We start from the raw sequence: 25437 nt of genomic DNA, 5'->3' as shown, positions 1-25437 counted from the left end.
CGCTCACCTTCGCCGTCGCTAACAATAAAAGCTGGATAACATGACTAAGAGAAACTGTTCTCTTGGTGCAGATGTGAAAAAAGAAAAACAAAACAAAAAACCAAGGAGCTGAGGTCCTGTGCAGACGAGCCAGGCAGGGAACCTCGGCTTAGCCACCCACAGCAGCCCCCAGCTGTTGGACAGGTGCGGCTTTGGTTAGGCGGGAAATTTTTTCTATTTTATGTTTTACTGTGTAATAATAAGTTCATAACAATTATAATTCTGTCATTCTATACAATAGATGCAACTATATTATGTACAACACAGTACATCTCTAATATGTAATTACATATAAACACACGTGACCATAGATAGGTTCCATCTATTTTAATATATAAGAATTACACACCTGTGTGTAAAACCTGTCCTTTACACGTATATAGTTTTTTCTCTCACATTGACAGGAAATTGTTACAAGGGAAAGAATGTGTCTGTTAACAGCCATTTACATTGGACCCAGGGAAACAGTATCTGTTAAGCCCCCACTACAAGCTTTATTAGAAAAAAAAAAAAACACACACACACACACACACAAAGCATAGATTTCTTGGACCTGTTCAAAGACGTTTTCTTTTGTAATTGTAAAGGATTCATCCTGCAATTGTAAATTCGTCATGTTCCTGAGACATCTGGTGGACAGGTAAAAGAAACACAATTACAACTAGGATAGGATGAGGTAGAATCATTTAGCTTCTCACCAGAATTCATTTTCAACTTCTGGAACTTCTGTTTGTTGTTCTATATAGCCTCTGAATCTTCACGACCGCCTGTGATACTAGAATGGTTTTCCTTCTTCGTGAAACCAGTGGGTCAAAATTTTGCCAGGCAGTCCGAGGTTAAGGGACTTGCCCAGGGTCACACAATTAGGAAATGGCTCAAGCTGGATTTGAACTTGGAATTCCCTAGTCCACCACCAGCAGAATATATCTGGAACATAATAGGTGCTGAGTGATTGTTGATCCACTTCTGGATATCCACTCTCTCCCTCCTCCCATTTCCTCTCCCAAGGTTTCCACTTTTGCCCTCTGTCCAACTGGAAACCCTTCCAGATCCTCCCTTTTCTAAGCAAAACATCCCCACTTATTTGGATCAGACCACCCTCTGCTCCCTTTAAAGTTTCCTTGCTTTAATTGATTGATCAGTAAAGAAACATTAAAATACTGTTGTTGCATAAGAATAAAACTCTAAAACTAGAATTTAAAAGCCTTTTCTTTTATCCTGTTGTGACCTTCTCTACCCTTCACCCCTTCCCCCCCCCTTCAAAAAATTCTTTCTCGAGCCTGCTATGGAGCCAATGATAACTACTTGCAAATTTAGAGCTACCCCTTCTGGGAACCTAAAAATAAACAAATACTTCTTTGGTCTTCCAAGTAATTTGTATTGCCTGAAATCTTCAATTCGCCATTTCTTGGGTTAGATTGTGAGCTCCAAATGGATTTTGAAATAAGGGTTCATCTTTCCGTCTGAGAAAGCACAATTGGGAAATGATGGTACAATAATTAAGATGTGCCTTAAAAAAAAAGGAGAGCAAAAGCTGTTCTGGACTTGTAAAATTTTGGCTAAACACTCAGTGTCCGTTCTACTTACTTTGGGACACTTGCAATTGTTCAAAATTTTTTTTCCTCTATGTGGAGCTGTAAGCTTTATGATTTCCCCTTTCAGAATTTTCCTAAAACTGCCACAGAACCAAGGATCAAACACACCTGCCCCACTAAATAGCCTTCAAAGATTGCTATGGAGTACATTTATTTCTTCTTTTATTCACTTTTCAATGTGCTTTGTGCTTTGTCCCCATACCTTGGTGAGAATGCAAATTCATAGAACAAGTTGAATTAAAATCATTAATGTATTTTTTTAAAATCAGGATTTTAAAATTTTTAATGAAAATTCTTAAAGTAAATAAATCGTATATGTGAAGCCATGGAGGTAGCCCAAGGTAACCACAGCCTATTCATAGCCCAGTGCAAGACATACCAATCTGGAAAAGTACCAAGACTAGTAGGTGCATCTGTTGTCACAAAATCAGCTTTTATAGAGAAGTCTCAGTCTGTATTGGACTGAGTGTATACACAGGGAATGTATACACAAATGACATCACAGACATTAAAAGTCTAAAACAAAATGAGGCAGTTAGAAAATAGAAAGCTGGTAAGCAAACCAGTTCCTTCACTAAAGCAAATATGCCTTCTTCTAATGGAATAAAGACAAAAGTATAGAAAGAAAACCATAGAGCACTTTCATTAATGAGTGTTGACTCAAAAATAATAAGGTACTGGCAAATAGGATCCATTAAAAATATAGCCATCGTGAGCAAGGATTTGTAAATGGAATTTAATATCAGGAAAATAATAAAAATAAATCTTAATAATAATAAAACAAACAAGTACATTATTATGTCAGGTTCAAAGAAAGCTTTTTATAAAACACAACACTCTTAAAACATCACAACATTCTAAAAACATCAAATGATGTAGGAATAGAAGTTTCTATAATTTGAGCTACTTTGAATAACAAGTGAATTTTACAGCATAATAGAGAAACATCAACAACAGAAACATTCCATTAAAAACAGGTCTTAAAAGTGGATAACTAGAGTAGAACAATATTTTTTAAAATCTTAGCAAGTTATGTGCTGAAGTCTGTGATCATTAGTATAGGAGCTCCTTGTGAAGGAGAATCTTCCAGAGAACTACCTGGGTTGTTAAAAGGTTAATTAGTCTGCTCAGTGGGGTCACACAGCCAGGAAATGCTGAAAGCTAAACTTGGGTCCCAGCTTACAATCCACTTCACTAATTCTACTTTTCAGCAATAGTGATAAAGCATAAAAAAGAAATTAATGGAATGAGTTAAAATATATATGTACATGTATAATGTAATGTCAGAGAAACTGAGACAGGACAGAGATTAGAGAGTATTTAATATTTTATTTGAAAGGGAGAGATTTACTAGGACCAAACGGATGCATGGTTTGGTCATAGCTGAATGAGACTATCTTCTCTAAGAATCCAGCAAACAATGTGAGTTCTCAATGACCTATATACACATGGCTCAGACTCAGGGGGTATACTGAGGTAGGAGAGGAGTCAGGATACTTAGAGCAGAATGGAACTCTGACAGGGTGGGGTGAGCCTCTGGAGAGGGAGGCATCCCAGACCTGGGGAGAGGCATCTTGATAAGATGGTACCTGACTGACATTCTGATGGCATGGGGAGAGGCATTCTGATATTCTAAAACATAAGATCTTTTATCCTTATCAAATTTCTGATAAAGAGGGAGGGGAGGTTTTGCAGGACTGAAGCAGAGAAAATGAATCAGGACTGGGTCAGGATAATTAGGGAAACTGATTCAAGACAATAAAAGAGAACTGTGGCATAACAATAAACTATATATTTTATGTCATTCTACCTGAAATGCTTAGAAAACTTAAGATAAAAAATGAAAGTTATAAATTATTTAAATAATCATATATAAGCCCCCACAAATCATCTACATTTCTATACGATACCTCCTATAATTAAAAGAAAATATGAAATATTTGGAAATTAACAAGACATGTAAACAAAATTCATTTACTGATTACCTGCTATATGCCAAGTATTAGGAACAGAGGCAAAAATAAATCAATCCCTGCCTTCAAGAAGCTTATAGTCAATTGGAAGAAACAATATGTACATATATAAGTTATATACAATATGTACACAAATTATAAATTACATAAAATATATAAACTGTTTGCATATAAATATATTAATAAATGTATAATAAATACAAGATGATTTCATGTCAGACAAAGAGCAATTAGCAGCTGGAGGGAATCAGGGAAATCATTCTGTAGGAGTGATGAGATTGTAGTACCAATATCTAGTTTGAAATAAACATGTGACAAATTCACAATGACTCTTCTCTTTGTCAAAAGGTGGGTTTATTTAGGGGAAAGGTCACAGACAAAATAAGAAGTAAAATAAGCACCAGGAATGGCAAATGTGAAATAGAGTTGGAAGAACAATAGGGTTACCAAGGAAAGGAATTTGAAAAAATCTATTAAAGGAATGTGTCCTGGGCATGTCTTTAACTAGCACGTTAAATCCAAAGAGAAGGTTAGCAGACTAATAACCAAGAGTCAGCTAAAGTAGGGAGAAAGCCTCCATTAGAGGGTGCCTCAAGTCCTGGAAAGAATTTAGCAAAGATCTTCATCATGAGTAAATCTTTTATAGGGAAAATACAGCTTTAAGGGTTTCTAAGGGAAAGCAGGAAAGGAAAGGATAAGGAAAGGTTCAAAGAGCCAGATGCTATGCACCTGGCAGACCTGGTCCCAGACCTGTCTAAAGATATGCTAATCAATATCTCCTAGGTTGTTTAAAGATGCACAAAAAAGAAGGTTGATAAAAGAGTTCCAGCTTCACAATTACTCTATATAAACAGGATGGTCTAGAAATTGGTTATATGTAATAATAGCCAGGTGGGCTTCTTTCTGACAGGAGAAGAGAATTAAATTCACATCAGGAGGGAGCATTTGTGCTGAGCTTTGGAAAATGGCTGAATTTGGAGGAACTGCATTCCTGGCATGGGGACAGTTTGTTCACAGACACAGAGATGGGGTGCTCTATATGAGTATTCTGTAGGAGAAATCCCATTAGAATATGCGTGGGACTCATCTGCATTCAACACTGAATGACTTTGGAATGATAAAAGCTATTCTCTTAATCCTAAAATGCACCCCCCCCTCCCTTCCCACCCTCACTCCCCCACTCTCCCCCCCCCCCCTCTAACCCTAAACCTCCTGACTCTAACCCGACTCTAATCTTAACCCTAACCCTACACCATGTTCCTTCCCCATCCATACTTCCTAGTTGGGGTATGCTAGATCTAGAAACACTGTCCAAGGAATCTGCAGGAATGCACTTAGATCTTAAGAGAGTGACTTTCATCTAGGGCTTCCTCTTCAGTACTGCTCATTCTGAGTTTTCTGAGAGGAGGAGAAAGCTTTGAGCCCATATTTGTTTTGGGCCTAGCATGGGGCCCAAACATCAACCTTGGACACTTCCAACCTGGGAGGCAACTTTGAAAATTCCAGAGGTAATGAAGTCCTTAAATTGATTCTCAGTCTCTTAGCACTGAAAGAGATGGTCTAAATTTCATTTCTCCAGGAGGATGATCCAAAAATCTGACCAGGCTTTCCAGAGGACATAAACTTTAAGTAGTTAAGAAATTTCAGTCATTTGAAAGTGAAATTGTAATGCCAGAGAAACTGAGGCAAGATAGAAATTAGAGAGTTTTTAATATTTTATTTGAAAGGGAGAGATTTACTGGGACCAAATGGATCCATGGTTTGGTCCTAGGGCTGAATGAGACTACCATTTCCAAGAATCTAGCAAACAATGTGAGTTCTCAGTGACATATATATGCACTAGACTCCAAGCTACCAGGGGGTAGACTGAGGCAGGGGTGGAGTCAGAGTGCTGAGATATGGAATGGGGCTGGAGCGGGGGGGGGGGGGGGGGGAGAAAGGGGAGGGATACAGAGAAGGAAGAGGAATGGAGGGGAAGGGGGAGGGGAAAAAGGAGGGGAAACTATTAATCTGGTTCTGACAGGGTGGAGGGAGGCATGGGGACATCTGATAAATTGGGATTACAGAATGGGGAGAGGTGTCCAACATTCTGATAAGTTGGAATGGGGAGAGGCACCCAACATTCTAATGATATCTAAGATAGAAGGTCTTTCTCCTTATCTGGATCATCATGATTAGGAGGGAGGGATGGTGTTGCGATTGACCAGAACAATTCAAGGAAACTGAGTCAGGACAATAAAAGAAAACTGTGGCACAATAAAATGGTCTCATGCTCTTGATGAGGTGTAGGTTTTGGGGTTCCCTTTAGTAGGGAACCAAATGATAAGGTCTAGATTTAGAGAACCAAAATGAGATTAGGGTTTCTGGTGGCCAGGGAGTTAAATGATAAGGTCTAGTAGCAGGTTTGGAGTCTAGGGAACCAAATTGAGAGGTTTGGCTCCCCTCTACTCCTTGGGAGTTGGCGCAAGGGTAGGGAATTTTGGGGAACCTCCTTCTGGCGGGCACAGAGATTCTCTGTAAAGGAATTTAAGCCTAGATTGATAAAAGAGGTTTATTATAGGGATTGGGAAGTAAGGTTAGAAATCCTGACAGAGAGGCATAAAGTCTTGTTAAGGAAATAAGTGACGATAAAAAGAGGTAGCACTGGAAAAGAATATTATCCAGTGGCCACAGCCTTTTTAGCATAGCAAGCATAGCATGGCATGTTTAGAACCTCTGCAAAGAGAGGATTTTGGCTACAAGCTGGATTTCAGCTTGAGCTGAATTTGAATAGAATTGAATGAATTTATTTATTGAATAGGGTTGGAATTCTTTTACTCAGAGTCCCAGGAGAATTTCTCCTTCAAGGATTTTTAGCTCACTCTGATCAGTAAACCAATCACTAAATGTTTATTAGGTGTCTTACTATTTGCTAGACACTGTGCTAAGTGCTGAGAACACAAAAAGAGTCCAGAGACAGATATTGCCCTCAAGAAGCTTACAATTTTTTTTTTTTTTAGTTTTGTTCTATTTCTTTTTTTCTTTCTTTTTTTTTTTTTTTAATTGAGCAATTGGCTGATGTGCCCAAATTTTTATTTTTATTTTATTATTTTTTTAAATAACTTTTTATTGATAGAACTCATGCCAGGGTAATTTTTTACAACATTATCCCTTGCATTCACTTCTGTTCCGATTTTTCCCTTCCTTCCCTCCACCTCCTCCCCCAGATGGCAAGCAATCCTTTACATGTTGAATAGGTTACAGTATATCCTGGATACAATATACGTGTGCAGAACCGAACAGTTCTCTTGTTGCACAGGGAGAATTGGATTCAGAAGGTATAAATAATCCGGGAAGAAAAACAAAAATGCAAGCAGTTTATATTCATCTCCCAGTGTTCTTTCTTTGGGTGTAGCTGCTTCTGCCCATCTTTGATCAATTGAAACTGAATTAGCTCTCTTTATCGAAGAAATCCACTTCCATCAGAATACATCCTCAAACAGTATCGTTGTTGAGGTATATAATGATCTCCTGGTTCTGCTCATTTCACTCAGCATCAGTTCATGTAAGTCTCGCCAGTCCTCTCTGTATTCATCCTGCTGGTCATTCCTTACAGAACAATAATATTCCATAACGTTCATATACCACAATTTACTCAACCATTCTCCAATTGATGGGCATCCATTCATTTTCCAGCTTCTAGCCACTACAAACAGGGCTGCCACAAACATTTTGGCACATAAGGCTTACAATTTAAATGAAGGATTTTTGAATATCAACTTCCTGGAAGATTATTATAATAGTGTTAGCAGGGGTCCTCATGTGGCAGCTGAGGATGTTTATCCCCCTCACCCAGGGCTATGAAGTTTCTTTATTTAAAGGCCCACAAAACAAAGTTTTTGTTTTTACTATAGTCCGGCCTCCAACAGCCTGAGGACAGTGAACTGGCCTCCTATTTAAAAAATTTGAGGACCCTTGTTAGGTCTCTAGGTCATTTAAGTCTTTATAATTTATACTTTTGAGTTTTTTGGGTTGGAGGGAAGGAGGAGAGGACATAGAATGATAAAAATAATAGCTGCCCACTTATCTATAGTATACATCCAGTACCTTAATACCTTTTTGGAAAGATTCTAGATTTGATTTCTACCTAGGTTTTTAGGGGTTCCCCCCCCCGATTCTCTAGAGCAAGAGCATATAAGAAATAGAGCCTGACTCTTTTCTTTAGAAACTAATCTTCCCCATGACTGATTTTAGTTTGAATGTGAGTCAGAACTAAGAGGTCCTTTAGATGGGAAAGGGCATCTTTAACTCCCCCAGCTTAATTCTAATTTGTAATTACTTGAACTAGACTTTATAGTACATAAAGGAAAGTAATATTTAATAAGCCTGGAAGAACTGGATCAAGCTGGATTGTGAAGGGGCATAAGTGCTAGAGAAATTTATATCTTCTTATAGAGGCAACAGGGAAGCCATGGAACTTTTTTAGCAGAAGAATGAGACACTTAGATGAATATCTTAGAAATATCTCTTTGACAGCTGTGTGGAAGACAAAGTAGAAAAGGTAGAGAGACTTGAAATTGGGAGATTTAAATAAGAAACCAATACAAAAACAACTTCAAAATGATCTTGACTAAGACCAAGGAAGAACTAACTAAATAAATGGTGGGATGTTTTAGATTTAATTCATAATTAGATTTTTAAAAAGCACAATAAAAATTGCAATGCCAATAGATTATTTCGTAAAATTAGATAAAATCATAAAATGCACATACAAAAACATATGGGGCTAAAATATATTTTTTTTAAAGTATGAAAAAGAAAACAATGAAGAAGAGCTAGCACTATCAGATGCCAAAATGTGTCCTAGAGCAATCATTTAGATAACTGCCCATCATGGAGGAAAAAAGACAGAAATAGGTAAATGAAAAAGAATAAAGCAAAAGTGTCAAATCTACAGCGGCAACATTCCTTTGGAAGAAACCAGATTAAAATGTAATTGGAAAATATGTAACAAAATAAAAGTTAAAAACAGATAATCTTAATAGCAGTTTTCTAAGGTAATATATAGCCCTGAAGGAGCTTTATGCAGTTTAGTGGTTCCCATTCTTATTTGAACTTGACCATACTGGAATAAAGTACTCAGAAAAAAGAATCCAATGAATATAGAAGATTAGTTTGATAAACCCACACTAAAAACCAAAACCACTATCAACAGACTAATTAAAAAGAGAATCACAGAATTTGACTTGCAAAAGACGATGGAAACATCTAGTCCAACCCATGCTACTGTAATATGCTCAACAAAAGTTTGTTTCTTCTGGAAGAGCTTCATGAAAAGGGAATTTTCTGTTTGCAAATATACCATCCAGACTAGCTCTCTGGGGGATCTCAGGACCAGCCTGAGTCCTTGGTCTTAGTGGAGTGATAAGGCGAGACTCACGTGGATGGTCAAAAATGAAGTCCGTTTATTCCAAATTCTCCTTATATACCCTAATATCCTTGCATAACCAAAGCAACACTGTGCATGTGCTAACAATACACTAACCATGCATATAAAGTCCAGGCTAGCTCCCTGGAAGCCTCAGGAACAGCTGGAGAAGGAATAAGTAAAAGTCCTTGGTCTTTAGAGGGAGAAGTGAAAGAGGCAGACAAACTGCCACAAGCTGGCCACAAACCTCCCTTCTCCTGGTCCTGCTGCAAAGTGAAGTTCTCTGGCCTCTCTCACCCCAGCCCCTAATCTTTACCTACAGTTCTCTTAACCCCAAACATTGAGCCAGCACTCTTAACTATGAGAAGAGCAATTCCAAACATGTGCTAATAGAGTCATTGTCTTATTTCGAATAAGTAATTAGCCTTAAGTGCTCCTTCTCTGATTCAAGTGCACCTATTCAGAGTTTCAGACCTTTATACAAAGGGGACTACATAAACAACTTGCTATTGTATGTAGATGACTCTTTGCCACTTGGTATCACACTGTTTTAATTACAACATAGGTTGTCACTGCCCCCTGATTTCTCAGTCCCTCAGGCTGAATGAAGAGGAGCCAAACCAGACATTATCAGCAGGTTCCCTCTAGGCTGAAGGGTCTTATATCTCACCCAGAATTCCCCCACTATCTGTGATCCTCAACAACTTAGCACAGTGCCTAGTACATAGTAGGGCTTAATTTGTTGAATCTATTTGAAAATACAGTAAGATACCCAAAAATTATAAAATGCAAAAAACTAAAACAAACCCCCAAGAATAAGTAAAAATCATTAATTTCAAGAAATTAAAAGAAAACAAGTCCTAGTTTAAAAGGATATAAAAAGAAAACTATTTTCTTGGCCTTCACAATCACCATGACAAGTGGCCATGTCAGGTCAGGAAAGCATCCCAGAACTCAAGAGGTACTCTGAGAAAATCTCTGATTCTCAGTACCCTTAGAGCATGTCCTTTAAGCTTCAAGCAGCTAGGAAACCAAAAATACCTCTCAGACCAATAGTCTTCCCTGTCCAGTATATATAATACTCAGTGGAAGCTGCCAAAGAGTAAGGGTCAGTTGTCACATTAGATTATTGAATTCACTATCTTTTTCAGAAAAACTGCTAGGAAGACTGGATGACTGTATACCCAAATGGGGAAACATGGTTTTAGCTCCACCTAATACAGATATGCCATAATAAACTTTAATTAGATCAACAATCTAATTTCTTTAAAAAAAATCCTTAAGTGACACTAAATAAAGGGATGCGGGAAAGTTGGGATACTAATGCACTGTTAGTGAACTTGTACTAATTCAACCATTCTGGAAAACCATTTATTTATTTATTTAATTATAGCTTTTTATTTACAAGATATATGCATGGTAATTTTTCAGCATTGACAGTTGCAAATCCTTTTGTTCCAACTTTTTCTCTTCTTGCCTCCACCCTTTCCCTCAGATGGCAGGTTGACCAATACATGTTAAATATGTTAAAGTGTAAGTTAAATACAATATATGTATACATGTCCAAACAATTATTTTGCTGTATAAAAAGAGTTGGACTTTGAAATAGTGTTCAATTAGCTTGTGAAGGAAATAAAAAATGCAGGTAGACAAAAATAGAGGGATTGGGAATTCTATGTAGTGGTTCATAGTCATCTCCTAGAGTTCTTTTCTGGAGAACAATTTAGAACTATGTCTCCATTATAAAACTTTGCATACCCCTTGACTCAGCAATATCATGAGTAAGACTAGGCCCTAAAGAAACCAAAGAAGTAAAAGGATCCACACATTAAAAAAATATTTCAGCAACTTTTTTTTTTTTTTTTGTGGTGATTAAGGTTGAAAATGGAAGGGGTGCCCATTATTTGAAAAATAGATGAACAAATGATGGTATATGAATATGATGAAATACTATTGTACTATTAGAAAAGATAGAGGGGATGATTTCAGAGAAACCTGGGAAGATTTTGTGAACTGATAGAAACTGCAATGAGCAAATGAAATGAAATTGTTCAGAAGAACAATTAACATTGTGACAGCAGTATTCTAAAGGTAACCAACTGTGAAAGATTTATTTACTTTGATCAATACAACAGTACACTGCAACTCCAAAAGATGCATGATATAAAATGCTATCCATCTCCCAAGAGAGAACTAATGAACTCAGAATGCAGTTGGAAGCATATATTTCTCCTTATTTTTCTTGCTATTATTTTGGGTGGGGAGGGAGATGGGAAGAACTTGGCTAATGTGGAAATTATGTTTTGTATTATTCTATATGTATAAAAATATCATTTTTAGCCTTCTCAATGGGTGGTGGATTGATGGAGTAAGGGAGAGAATTTTTAAATAATTTTTTTAAAAATCACTTAAAAAAAAGAAAAAGAAATCTCAGCATTTGACAGAAGAAAATCATCAGAGACAAAATCAGTGAGTTTTATATGATTGAAATAAAATAATTTTATACAACAAAAGCTATATTTGTTTTTTAAAGAAACACTGGGGGTGGATAGAACACCAGCCCTGAAGTCAGGAGGACCTGAGTTCAAATCTAACCTTAGACACTTCCTGGCTGTATGACCTTGGGTAAGTCACTTGACCCCAATTGCCTCAGGAAAAAAAATTGGGAAAAATATTCTAAGTAAATATATTTTAAAATATAGATACTCAACATCTTCATCTACAACATACTCACTAATCCCAGATCCACAGGACTCTGTCCTGGGCCCTCTTCTCTTCTCACTCAATAGTATTTACTTAGTGATCATATCAGCTTATCAGGATTTAATTATCATCTCTGTGCTGATGATTATAAAATCTATTAATCCCTAATCTCTCTGCTGACTTCCATTCTTCCCCCTAAACCCACCCCCCAAAAAAACTTACCTAACACTGTCAAGGACATCACCATCCTCCCAGTCTCCTAAGCTCACAACTTAGGTGTCTTTCATTGCTTCTCACTATCTAAACCCCCATCCCCAACTAGTTCCCATCCTGTTGCCAAGATTTCTTGATTTGAATTTTGCAATATCTCTCCAAATCTTCTTTCCTCTGATACCATCTTGATACAAAACCTCCTTAAAGAAATCCTTTGCTGCCAAAGAATTTGGTCTGATTTGTATATTCATCAGTCTCCATAAGGCTAATTATGATAAATTTCATGGAAGGAGATACTCTGCAGTCTTTAAAGAATTAAAGTTAAGCGTTTCACAAAGGGCAGCATAGGGGCACATGGTGGACATGTGTACACTGCAACATGTTCTAAATAATCACAGAGAAGTGACAAAGAATATTATCAACAGTCTCTTTGATCAGAAAAGAAGGTGGAACAGCAAGAGCAAGAATTAATTGATGGGCAACTTGCATCTTCTACTAAACATACAGTACCTAGAGTTCTTGGTAAAATACTGGCATATAAGAGAGAGAATGTAGGGTATTAATATTTTGGGTTTATCTGCCAAACCATACTTTTTCAAGATCCAGCTTCAGGATACTTTTTCCAGGAAGCCTTTTCTGGGTGCACTATAACCAATTATTTCTCTTACAAAAAATTACTATAGCTTTTATGGATATAATATAGTATATGATTAAATATACATTAAATTAAAAGTTTTCTATATTTTTAAAGGTTATATATCTTAGTTAAGAAAATAAGCTACATAAAGGCAAGTGTGTTTTTCTTTTGTTTCTATCTTTTTTACTTTTGATAGGCCAATAGGAAATTTTTATTAAATGCTATATGACAACATGACTAGAAGTGCTATAATGACAAGAAATCATATTAGACTCACAAATTGAAACACAAGTTAGATGAGGTTATTATCTCTATATAGTTCCTTGAAGCAGAAACACTGAGATGAAATATATACAACTAAATACTGATAGTAACAGAAAATGCATAAGTGGAATAGAGAAGAAAGTCTGAAGAGCAAAAAAGTTGGAGACTGGAGAGTGGACTATTCAGAAACAAAAGTAGGGATCAAAGGGGTAAACTGTACCTGCTCAGAAAGACTAAAGGAGTAGTCTTGATAGAGAAGCAATCTTCCACTTATTAAATGAAGCAATAGCAGTGTTAGACATAATGATCCACTGTTCTGCTATCTAGGCTATGAAAGGATTGATTGTGCCTGGACCTTTATCCACTGTGCCACCTAGCTGAATGAATGAATCGAGTGAGTAACTGAATTTATGAATTAAAAAAAAAACATTAAATGCTACATGGAAAGCACTGTGCTAAGTGCCAGGGATACAAATAGAAAAGTAAGGCATTCCCAGCTCTTAAGGAGATCATATTATGAGGAGAGACAGTCTTTTAAGGAAGTTTCCAGTTCTCAGTTTGATGGAAAGTTTTTATGCTCCTTAAAGTGGTAAAGCAGATGGTAATGTTTCTTTAAAATCATGATGGCATTTCTACGATAAAATCATATCAGTTTGTGATAGTAAATCACTAGACAGTGCCAAAGACTTTGGTGGCAAGAACTTTCTTTTCTGTGCTAAGTATGAAGCTCTTGCAGGAACGGTTTCCAGGCTGCACGTCCACAGTATGATGGTTACAGGAACTGTGTTAGAAACATTGCTATCAAAGGTCTTTAAGTTCAGGGTCCTAGGCTGTCTCTATGTTAGTCCAAAGGGACTATATGGGTGCACTATAACCAATTATAGTTGGGAAGATGGTGGTTTGACTTGCCTGACACACCAATATGCCCATCTCTCCTTCAGTGGCTTACTATTTCTGCTAGCCTGGTTTGCCTGCCTTGTGGATAGCAGGTGATTGGCAATTAACGAGAATGACTGGCTGCTGCTTCACAGGAGTTATTTCTTTGGATGATCTCTGTGATGACCAGGTTGAAAGCAGAAATTGTGATCTGGGGGTACTGCCACTCTTAGGACTCTTATACTTATCTGATGTTGGCAGCATTTGATCAACAGCTGTTGCTAATGGAAGTGAGGCAGATTGACACCTTTTCCTATTGATTTTTCCTATTGATGATGACTTGGCAAGAAGCAAATGTAGCATATTGTTTGAAGTCACTACTATTCTCAAGGACTGTATTAAGATCTGAGGGGAGATAGAGATCAAGGAATTGGTGATTATTTGACTTGTTTGGTTCTTACTGCCTCCTCTCTCTCCCTCTCCTTGTCTTCATAGACATATGAGGTTAGATTATAAAACATACCTGAGTAGCTAATTTATTTCTTTATACAAAAAATATGTATGATACTATCTGTGAGCTGCTTACATCGGCCTATATTCTTAGGTGGATGTGGACAGTTTCTGATCTTTCCCTGTTTGACAGTCTCAGCATGAGAACAAATGGATGATAATTGTGGTGGTTAGGATGCAATTGTGCACATATCCTTTAAGATGCTCTGTATTTCTATAGTACTCCTTCCCCCTATGGATGAAATGATGTAATTGCAAAAATGAAAAATGAGATTGCGCCATGTTTGATTTGTTTTGTTGAACAGGGTCAGGATAATGGTTATCGGTGTTATCTATTGATTACATTTCTTGGAATCACAGAATTTAGATTTGTCCATCTAGTCCATCCCATACAAAGAAACTCTTAACAATTTCATCCATCCTTTGCTTCATAATCTCTAATAAGAAAGTATCTACCACCTCTTGAGGAGATTCATTCAACTTGGGAACAACTCTAATTGTTGGGAAGATTTTCTGGAATTCAAGCATGTATTTGCCTCTTAATAACTTCCTCTCATTGGTTCTCTTCTTTGGGACCAAGCAAATCAAGTATAATTCCTCTTCCTATTGACATTTTGGATATTTCAGGACAGCTATCATATCTCTCCTGAGTTATGACACTCTATTCTCCAGATAAACATCCCTAATTTTCCAAGCCACCCTCTGTGACATGAACTCAAGATCCTAATCAACCTTTGGATGAATGCTGAGCTCTCTAGATCTTACACTTTACCCATACCTGAATATAGTACTCCTTATGTGGTCTGATGAGGGCAGAATAGGGGAGAATGATCACCAGAAACATTTTTGTTTCAGCAAAGTCTGCATTAAGGATAATGAATTTCTTGGGACCATTTCCTAAGGGGAAGCATTACATTTGTTTTCCCATTGAATATCTAATCAAACTGAGATAATAAACTTTAAAGTGTTATAGAAATATGAATATTGAAATTTGAAGAGTCACTTGATATATTTTTTTTAGTTTTATCTTTTTTGGTCCACTAATTTTATTTCCTCATCTAATTTTCTACTCGTTTCCACACACACACACACACAGACACACAAACACACACATTCACACTCCATATTGGAAATTGTTGCTTCTTGTAAGTTTTCTCTCTAATACAAACTGAAAGTGCTTTTATCTACCAGATTTTGTTTTCTACCAAAGTCATGGTTATGGGCATATGAGAATTGAAATACTTTTTATGTTGATCATATGACTTGATCAAAATTCTCCCCAAATAATAACTTTTTAAATATACTATTGTTATAAAATTAAAATAATGACAAAATGATAAAGAAATCTGACAATGTTTTAATTCAAAGAAAGGCTAACACTAACCCACTTCCTTTTTTTGAAAACTTTGTTCTCTTCAAAAATGTAAAATTATTTTATTTTATTTATTTTTAGTGGTATTTTATTTTTCCATACACATACAAAGAATAGTTTTCAGCATTCACCTTTGCAAAACCTTGTGTTTCAAATTTTTCTCCCTTTTTCCTCTCTTTTTCTTCCCCAAGACAGCAAACAATCTGATATATGTTAAACATGTGAGATTCTTCTAAACACTTTTCCATATTCGTCATGTTGTACAAGAAAAAGTCAAAAGGGGAAAAAAAAAACATGAGAAAGAAAAAAACAAACCAAGCAAACAACAACTATTACTACAAAAAAGGTAGGAATATACAAAATAATTTAAAACTCTAAATCTCATGGCTCTTTCTTCAAAGGAGAGAATTAACCAAAATAGTATAGCAAGTTGACAATATATGTGAAGTGCCAAAATATACCATTGATAGAATGTTTGCTACTTAGGCAAATGTTCCTTGAAGCTGGGCTCAAAGGATTAAGGGCACCGTTCTTACTCCTCTTAGACATATCTTATTGACTGATTTCCAGCAATCCTGCTTCAGTTTTGGAGGAGACTCTAATAAGATGAATTTGACTGTCTTTTCTCATATTCTTTATCTGGTTAACATTTCATCCTTGAAGTGCCAAGGAAAATTACTTAAAACTTAGGGTTTTATTCAAGTCTATGGTATCCTTATAGAGGGAACTACAAAGATGTTCAATGACATAGTATGAATCAGTTTGGAATAGGTATTTATTTCCTAAACAAAAAAAAGAAATGGCAAACCAAAAATAAAATCCTATCATGCATTAAAACAAAGACTTAGAATTTAGTAAATTATTACTCTTAGAGTCTTCTGAGAGGCTAACTTGAACTTCCTCAGAACAAAAAAGAATTGGCAGGAATTCTGATTAAGCATTGTTACATTTTATATCATTTTTGCACAGTCTTCTCAAACTTCATTTCTGTTGGCCAGCTAGGCCCAAGGCTTTGTCTCTTCTTGACAGTGATCATCTTCTCCAGGACAGAAACTTCTAGGCCTCCACCATGTAAATTTAGGATTTCCTGAACTCCAAAATTGCTTCCAAGTTTGGATTCATTCATCTTTGAAATGGATTTTGGATTACCTATTCTGAAAAGAAAACACAAATGGAAAAAGCTGGGCCCTGCATTTAAATTGTCAGGTGAGAATAGTTGCCATATTGTTGAGCTGGGAGACCCTCTCTCTCAAGTGAAAGGTCCAAAGAATAATCACATGTTCTGCAACTGGGAAAAGAAGATAGATTTAAAGAGAAGTTATGACCCTTTGAAGAACCATTAAATGAGAGGATTCTGGAAATATGAAGGAGTAGGTCAGAAAATTCCAAGCTTTCTAGATTTCCTCTATAAACCAAACAAAAGCGAGACCCAGTGCTAACATAGACTAGTGGAAAACAAGTAAGTTTGGAGGCAGAACAGGAGTCCTTCTGGGACAATGCAAGAAAACCACACGACCTAAGAACAGGAGTTTAACTGGTGTGAAATGTAAACAATTCCGGGTTAGGTCCTCAGAAATAGCAAGTGGGAAACCCTGAGGCTAGCTGGGTTCATCCCAGTCATTATGGGGAGACAGAGGTCTGAGTCAGAAAAGACTGAAGTAACCTCAACTGATTAGAAACTCTGGGCCCAGCTGTGCTGCTGATGCAGGTCCCTGGGCAAGAAAGAACCAGAACATCTGGTGAGTGCAGAAACAGTGGAGCAGGGATGCTTTTGGCTGTTGGCACTTGCAGGAGTGGGGAGCTTTTGGTTTAGGATTCCAGACTGAAGTGAAGCTTTAGAAGCACCATCACCCCCACCTCAGGATTAAAAGTGATTACACCATAATTGTTCTCATTTTAAAAAAATGAACAGGCAAAGAAAGAATCCAACCATAGATACTGACTGTGGGAATAGGGAAGACTAGGCTTCATCTTCAAAGGACAGTTGTGTGGAAAGGTGAAGAACTTACAGATTAAGCACATATTGATCAGAGACTGTTAACTGAAGTAGATGAGGCCTATAGGCCCCAGTCACATGATTTTAGATGAGACCTGGACTGCATTCCATTGTCCAAAGAAGGAATTAAGTGGCCAAAGCTGTATATCACCTTTTTCATTGCATTCCACTGACCAAATAGGGAGATAAAGATTTATGTAACCAATCACAGCCTGTAAAGGGTGGGATTTTGGTGGTTCTTTGTCTGAAATGTATAAAAGTTGTCAGCATCTTCAAGTGAATGACTCTCCTCCTGTGGGTATCTTTGCTGTCCTTTTGGGCCCACAGGCCAGGACGGTCCGCTTCTCGAGATTCTAATAAATTCTTTCTGTACATCATTTGGAGTGACTCCTGAGTAGTCAGTTTGGGTAGGTACAATTTCCCCAAACATAGTGAAGTAAAAAGCCTCTTCTACCCCAAAGAGTAACGTTAAATGACTACCTGACCAGAAAGAATTTATAGAAGAACTAAAAAAAAAAAAAAAGTTTTCAAAAATTGAAGATATTGAGGGAAAACTTTTAAAAAATCAAAGAAAAACAAGAAAATTGGGGGGGGGAATCAACCAATTAGAATATAAGAAACAGTGTATACACAGAGAAGGAGTTACAGAGTCTTAAAGAAGAAATAATTATTTGAAAATTAGAATTTGGCAAGGGGTAGCTAGTAAAGCTATAAGAGATCAAAAAACAACAAAACAAAATATAAAGAATGAAAAAATAGAACAGAATGTAAAACACCTTATAAGAAAACAACAGATCTGGAGAATAGATCAAAAAGAGAAAATGTAAGAATAATTGGACTACCTGAAAGCTGTGACAAAAAAAAAAAAAGAACCTTGACACAATAATGCAAGAAATAATCAAAGAAAGTTGTTCTGGAGTGATAGAACACTAGGAGAAAGTAGAAATAGAAAAAATTTATCACCACCTGAAAGTGATACTGCATGGAAATACACAAACATATTATTGCTAAATTTCAAAACCTCAGGATCAAAGAGAAAATTCTCTAAGAAACAAAAAAGCAATTCAGATGTGCTGGAGCGACAGTTTAGAATTGCACAGGATTTATCAGTAGCCACAATAAAAGACTTCAGGTCCTAGAATAATATATATTGACAATCAAAAGAACTAATCCGGGTCAAAATATTATATCCAGCAAACCTTACCATCACCACCACAACAAAATGGATATTCAATGAATTTTCAGATTTTCAGGGCTTTGTCCCAACCAAACCTGAACTTAATAGAAACTTTGACATGTAAAAATCAACATTAAAGATTAACGTCAAGGGACTCAACAAGGACAAATTATTTATGATTGTTACATAGAAATGTATACTATATGTTTAAGACTGAACTCAATTATTGAGTAGCTCAAAAGAAATATTGGGACAGAGCTAATATGATCTGGCTCTAAAAAGCAAAACTGTTTAGGAAAAGGTAAAAATAGTAATTATGCTATATAAATAAAATGCAGAGGAAGAACAGACATAGTAGAGGGGGAGGAGAGGAGAGGACTGTTCTGAAAACTTATATCAAGAATGGTTAAACAGAGAACATAAGGATATAGTATAGCATAGTGAAGGGTATATATAGTACCTCCAAAATCTATAAAGAATAAAAGGGGAGAGAATAAGATAAAGTGGGGTATAGAAGAATGTGTAGATTTATAGTAGTGGGATAAGGTATGTAGATTAATGGGAATGGGATAAAGAAAGAGGGAAAAGGTGGGAAGAGAAAATAAGGGAGGGATCCCTGGTTAGGGGGAGGTTAAATGTTAGTAAGGCAAGTTAAGGAATGGAAATAAAGTAGAAGAGTGAGCAGGAATAGATAAGAGATATACACAAACACTCTAATAAGGATCAAGAGTAGAATTCATTAGAACAAAAAAGTAGGGCCAGTAATCATTGAGATCAAAATAAAATTTAAAGACTCAATCTAGTGAGAAATCTACATTATATTGTTTTAATATTGTTTTAGATACATGTCTACATGTGTAAATGCATTTGTATACATGTGTGTTTATGTGTGTATGTATACATGTAGGTATATATATGTGTGTATATAAATATGTGTGTATGTGTGTAAATATATCTTTAGTTGTAGCCTGCTTAGGGAGATGGGGGCATGAAAGAGAAAAAAAAGAATAAAATAAAAAGTACACAGCAGAGAACAAAGGAATAACTTACAAAGAAGCAAAGAAAAGATGGACAGTCATGAATATATAATCTGTACTATTATTACATATGCTTTCTTGAAGTGGAAAATTATTGTTATGTATTTTGAATCTTGTAATGGGCTGAGTGAGTTGATGCACTGAGGTTCCAAGCACGTGAGGCTAAAATAGTAATTGGGCCATAATCTATTAATATATAAGCTTGGAAAAAGAATGGCTCTGCCCACTCTTTGTGCAAGTCCTGATGTGTTGTATAGGAAATGACGATTTTGGTGGGTGGAGGCAGGGGAGTGGAAAATGAAGAAGGAGAGACTGCTGGTTGGTGTCTTGTCACAGCTGATCATATTGCTATCGCAAAGGCCCTTCATCTCCAATCCCTCTCTACTAGCTGGCTTCCTGTTGCAGCTGCCATATTGCTATCGCAATCCTTCTTGCCCATATTGCTATCACAATCCTTTTTCACCTCTTCACTTCAATAAAGATTGAAGATTTTTCTCTTAACCTGAATTCCTGACTCCAGCTGATTTTAAATACACGGTCATCACAGAATCCTCCCTGATGTTCTGCTGGATACATGACAATTTCTTTTTAAAAATTTTCTTTTCTGTTTTTCTTTTTCTGTTTTGTTTTTCTTATTTTGTATTTAGTTTAAAATAAGTAAAAATAAATTTTTAAAAATCCATTAAGTAGTTGGCTCTTCCTGCTCAGTAACCAAATAACATCTTTAGCCCTTAATTGCTTAGTAAGTAGTTAGAGGCTGAATCATCCCCAAAACCAAAAGCAGTGAACTAGCACATACATTCAGTCCAAACCAGAAAGATAAATTCTGTGTGTACTTTATGCAAACCTCCTATTATATATGTAAACAATATCATTTTTACATATAAGCATTTATGTTAGAGTTGAGTTACAGTGTGTCCAACAGTGGCTGATGAGACCATTATATATAGCTAAATATAACAATGGAATATAAACTAGGAAATGAACTGTAAATTAACTATTAAATGAATGAACTGCAGGCAGATTTAATTGAAATCAATAAACTTTTAACATGTGACCAAGAACCTAACCTCTGGGCTTATATAGATTGGATATAATGTAGGATAGGGTTCTCAGTAGTTGTCTTTTTTGATTTGTACTACAACTCAGGCATCCCTTTGGGAACATAACTCAAATTTGTGTCTAGGCATCCACAAAATTAAAAGGGATCCTTAACTTTCAAATGATAGACACCATTCTAATAAAGCATTAAATACAGCTCAATGATTAATAAAAACCTATTATGTGCAAGACATTGTACTAGAGATATAAAAATAAAAATGAAATAGTTCGCATCCTCAAAGAGTTTCTGTTCTATTTTGGGGATGTAACATACATACAAATAAGGAGAGAATGCTAACTACTCAGAAGGGTCTAGAAATCAGGGAAGGTTTCTTAGGAGGTGGCAAATGAATTAAATTTTGAAGATAAGGATTCTGAAACCCTGAGATGGGGTAGGAGAAGAAAGATATTCCAGATGTGATGGGCAACTTATGGAAATACGTCATTATGAAAAATAAAACATTAAATTTAAACACAGCTGGGAGGCTACCTCAAGGCTTCTGAATTCTACATAACACTGAATTTTTTTCCACACAAAATCAGATCTAAAAAATTGGAAAAATGTTAATGCTTATGGATAGGCCAAACCAGTATAATAAAGATAATTCTATCCAGATTAATTTTATAAAACTACCAAAAGTTATTTTATAGATCTGGAAAAAAATAACAAAATTCATCTGGAAGAGCACAGAGTTAAGGATATGAAGGGTATCAACAAAAAAAAAGTGAAAAAAAGTTGCCTAGCAGGACCAGATTTCAAACTGTATCACAAAATGGTAATCATATAATGTGGTAAGAAACAGAGTGGTGGATCAGTGCAATATATTAGGTACACAATACACAGTAGTAAAAAAACCTCACCATATGACAAAAATTGCTGGGAAAATTGGACAGCAGTTTTATAGAAACTATGTATAACACCAACATTTCACATTATATGCCAACTAAGGTCAAAATGGGTTCATAATTTAGAGAAAAAGTGTTCCCATAAGTAAATTAGGATAGCATGGAGTAGTTTATCTGTTAGATTTCCAAATAAGAGATAAAAAGCGTTACAGGATATAAAATGAATTATTTTATTACATTAAATTTAAAAGGTTAATCAATACAGCCAGGATTATAAATTTAGAAAGCAAAAAACTTGGGAAAAAATTTTTTTACGGCAAGTCTCTCTGATAAAGGCCTCAATTCTCAAATATGTAGAGAAGTTAATCAAATTTATAAGAATACAAGTCATTTCCCAATTGATAAATGATCAAAGGATATTAACAGGGAATTTTCAGAAGAAGGAATCAAAGCTATCTGTAGTTAAATGAAAAAATACTCAAACATTACTCATTAGGGAAATGCAAATTAAAATAACTGTTATATACTACTTCATGCCTATCAAATTGGCTAATATGACAGAAAAGGAAAGTGACAAATGTTGAAAGATATGTGGGAAAATAGAGACACAAAAGCTTTGTTGGAGTTGTAAACTGATCCAGCCATTCTGGAGAGCAATTTGGAATTGTACCCATAGGATTCTAAAATTTTGCATACTAAATGATGTATTTGCACATTGTTAATTAACTTCAAAACGACAAAATGGTATTTTTCCAATATTGAAATCAATAATGGATGGTTTTGATATTCTGTTAGTAAGTATTTTAGAGGCCTTTGATTCATTTGTTTCCCAATGTGAGGAATTACAGTTGATTCATATTCTCAGCTTGTCATGTCTGGTTTGCAATTCAGGTGTGATAATTACAAAAAGCATATCACACACAATCATTGATCCAGCAATACTTTGACTAGGTCTGTTTCTTAAGGAGATTTAAAAAATAAAAAAGTAAAAGAACACACACACACACATACACACACACACACACATTTTTTATTTTTTTATTTTATTTTTTGGTGGCAAAGAATTGGAAATTGAGAGGATGCCCATTAATTGGAGAATAACTGAACAAATTATGGTCTATAATTATGAATTGATCAGAACGTTTTCAGAAAAACCTACAAAGACTTATATGAACTGCTGCAAAATGAAGTGAGCAGAACCAGAACATGGCAAACAGAAAGAGCAATTTTGTACAATGACCAATTTTGAATGACTTAGCTATTCTCAGCCATATAATGATCCTTCAAGATACATCTGAAAATCTGATAGCATCTAAATGCATATTGAAGCATGTTTTTTCTTAATTTAAAAATTTTCTTTCTATTTTGGGGAAGGGATGTGTCTTGTTTTCTTTCACAACATGATTAATGTACTAAAAATTTGTAAAAAATTGTTTTTACATGCAATTGGAAAAAATTTGAAAATAGAAAAAACACCTTATAGCCAAAAAGTGGACAATTATTCACAGAATATACTCATTAATATAGTTACCATTAATATAGGTTTTGAACTGAAATCTTGTGTTGTCAGTATAAGGAACACAAAAATGTTGCTATTGTTTACGTACTTTTCTGACAAGTTGTGGCAATTATTAAGCTTAGATTCAATTTGAGTCCAAAGCTAAATTATATTTTACATTACAGCTAAATGATGCATTGGTACATTGCTAATTAACTTCAAAGTGACAAAATGGTATTTTTCCAATATTGAAATCAGTAACTGATGGTTTTGATATTCCATTAGTGAGTATTTTAGAGGCCTTTGATTCATTTGTTTCCAAATGTGAAGAACTCCAGCTGATTCATATTCTCAGCTTGTCATGTCTGGTTTGCAAATTCAGATGTGATAATCACAAAAAACATATCACACTCAGTCAACTTATTTCAATATTCTGCAATTTGAGACTCTTTCCATTTTTATACTTCTCCTACCCCCAGGATCCGTCTACTTTACTTTTTAGTGTAGAGTCTGTTAGTCATGTAGAATTATAAAATTAATCTGTGATGTTTAGAGATTTAAAATAAGTTGTCATCTGAATTATGACCTTTGCTTTAAGGTAGAATAAATAAATAAAAACATAAAAATAATTTTGATCCAACAGTTGCTTTTCTGACTGGCTAAAGCTTAAATATCTGCTTGTGTTATCTTGTCATAAGAGAAATATTAAAATAGAATATTATTATGGTTTCCAAAAAAACCTAATGATTTCATTTGATTTATGTTATCATTGATGTGGGCTTTCTCCAGTAAGGGTGCCCTTTACAAGGTTCAACTTTGATTTCTCTTCCACGGCATGGAGATGACTGTCTTCCTAAAGTTACAGTGCAAGTTATTGGGATAAAGATAATAATATTTGGGGAAAGTTACTTGAGTAACAATATCTTCAGAATTCTTTTTTCAAGGGTCAAACATTCATTTATTTCAGTAGTCTCCTTGGTGGCTCTTTATCATCTGATAGGCATTTCACAGTACCAATGTTGATTTCATCAGTGACATCATAAGTATGTCTGCCATCAGTGTTTTATATTTAGACTGGTCCATCCCAAGGACTTCCTTATTGGTCACAGAGAAACCTCTTGCTGGAGATCAACGCCATATTTTATTGATGATCTTATAGAGATTTTCACTGCATTTAATATTAATAATTTAATATAATATTTTCATACTCCATTCTGTTTTGGGGCAGTTCTCTCAGAACTTTAATGCTCAAGGCTAAGGCAAAAGATATAACCTCCTTACAAACATGACTATTCAGAATGGTGAGGTAATTTAAGTTTCTGGGTTTCTTTTGAATCTTGTGTTTTCATGTTAAAGCTCCTTCTTAGTTCTTGCCTTTTAATAAAAAGTTTAAAAGTTTTTTATTTCATTAAGGAGCATTTTAAAATAGAACCATAGGATCAAGCTGAGCTTTTCAGGGAAGTTATTCTTGAATATAAGCATATTTCCTTTTCTTTTTATTTTTTCAAACATTTTTATTTAAAGTTTTGAGTTCCAAATTTTCTTTTTCCCTCCCACTTTCCAGAGTTGGTAAGCAATTATACATGGGTTATACATGTGCAGTTATGTAAAATATTTTCATATCAGTCATTTTGTGCCAAAAAGACTAACAAGAAAAAAAATGAAGGAAAGTGCATCAGTCTGCATTCAATCAATACCGATTCTTTCTCTGGAGGCAGATAGGATGCTTCATCATTAGTCCTTTGGGTCTTAGATCATTGTATTACTGAAATAGCTAAATCTTTTACAATTCTTCATCGAACAATATTGCTATTGCTGTGTAAATGTTTTCCTGGTTCTGTTTACTTCAGTGCATCAGTTCATGTAAGTATTTCCAGGTTTTTCTGAAATCATCCTGCTTGTCATTTTTTATAGCATAGCAATATTACATTATAATCAAATACTACAACTTGTTTAACTACTCCTCAACTGAAAGATCTTTTGGAGTTTCTTTTGGGAGATGATCAGTGAATTCTTTTTATCTCTTCTTTGGTTCTACTAGATCCAAACAATTTTTATTTATCTATACAAGCTAATTTTTAATAATGTTTCTTAGGGAGTCTAGTGAATCTTAAATTATTTTGAGTTGCTTTTCTAAGTCAGTTGTTTTTGATATTAGATATCTTATACTTTTTTCTAATTTTTAAGTATTTT

At 35.3% G+C, this 25437-nt stretch overlaps 1 protein-coding gene across 2 annotated transcripts in view; it reads left to right on the top strand.

Moving 5' to 3' along the window:
• ZCWPW2 (zinc finger CW-type and PWWP domain containing 2) overlaps positions 1 to 25437 on the top strand; it is a 136176-nt gene that overhangs the window by 295 nt on the left and 110444 nt on the right. The window contains exons 2-3 of one of the 2 annotated variants that reach the window (XM_051963468.1): positions 15781 to 15935; positions 16619 to 16795. The exons of the other annotated variant lie outside the window; for it this stretch is intronic. The gene's annotated coding sequence lies outside the window, so the exon portion shown is untranslated. The remainder of the gene's footprint in view (positions 1 to 15780; positions 15936 to 16618; positions 16796 to 25437) is intronic. 2 annotated transcript variants of the gene reach the window in all.

This window comes from Antechinus flavipes, chromosome 5 (genome assembly GCF_016432865.1).
Source record: "Antechinus flavipes isolate AdamAnt ecotype Samford, QLD, Australia chromosome 5, AdamAnt_v2, whole genome shotgun sequence".
Classification (NCBI taxonomy): Eukaryota; Metazoa; Chordata; class Mammalia; order Dasyuromorphia; family Dasyuridae; genus Antechinus; species Antechinus flavipes.
Note: the sequence above shows the minus strand (reverse complement) of the source record. Positions and strands in the feature narration are given on the sequence as shown.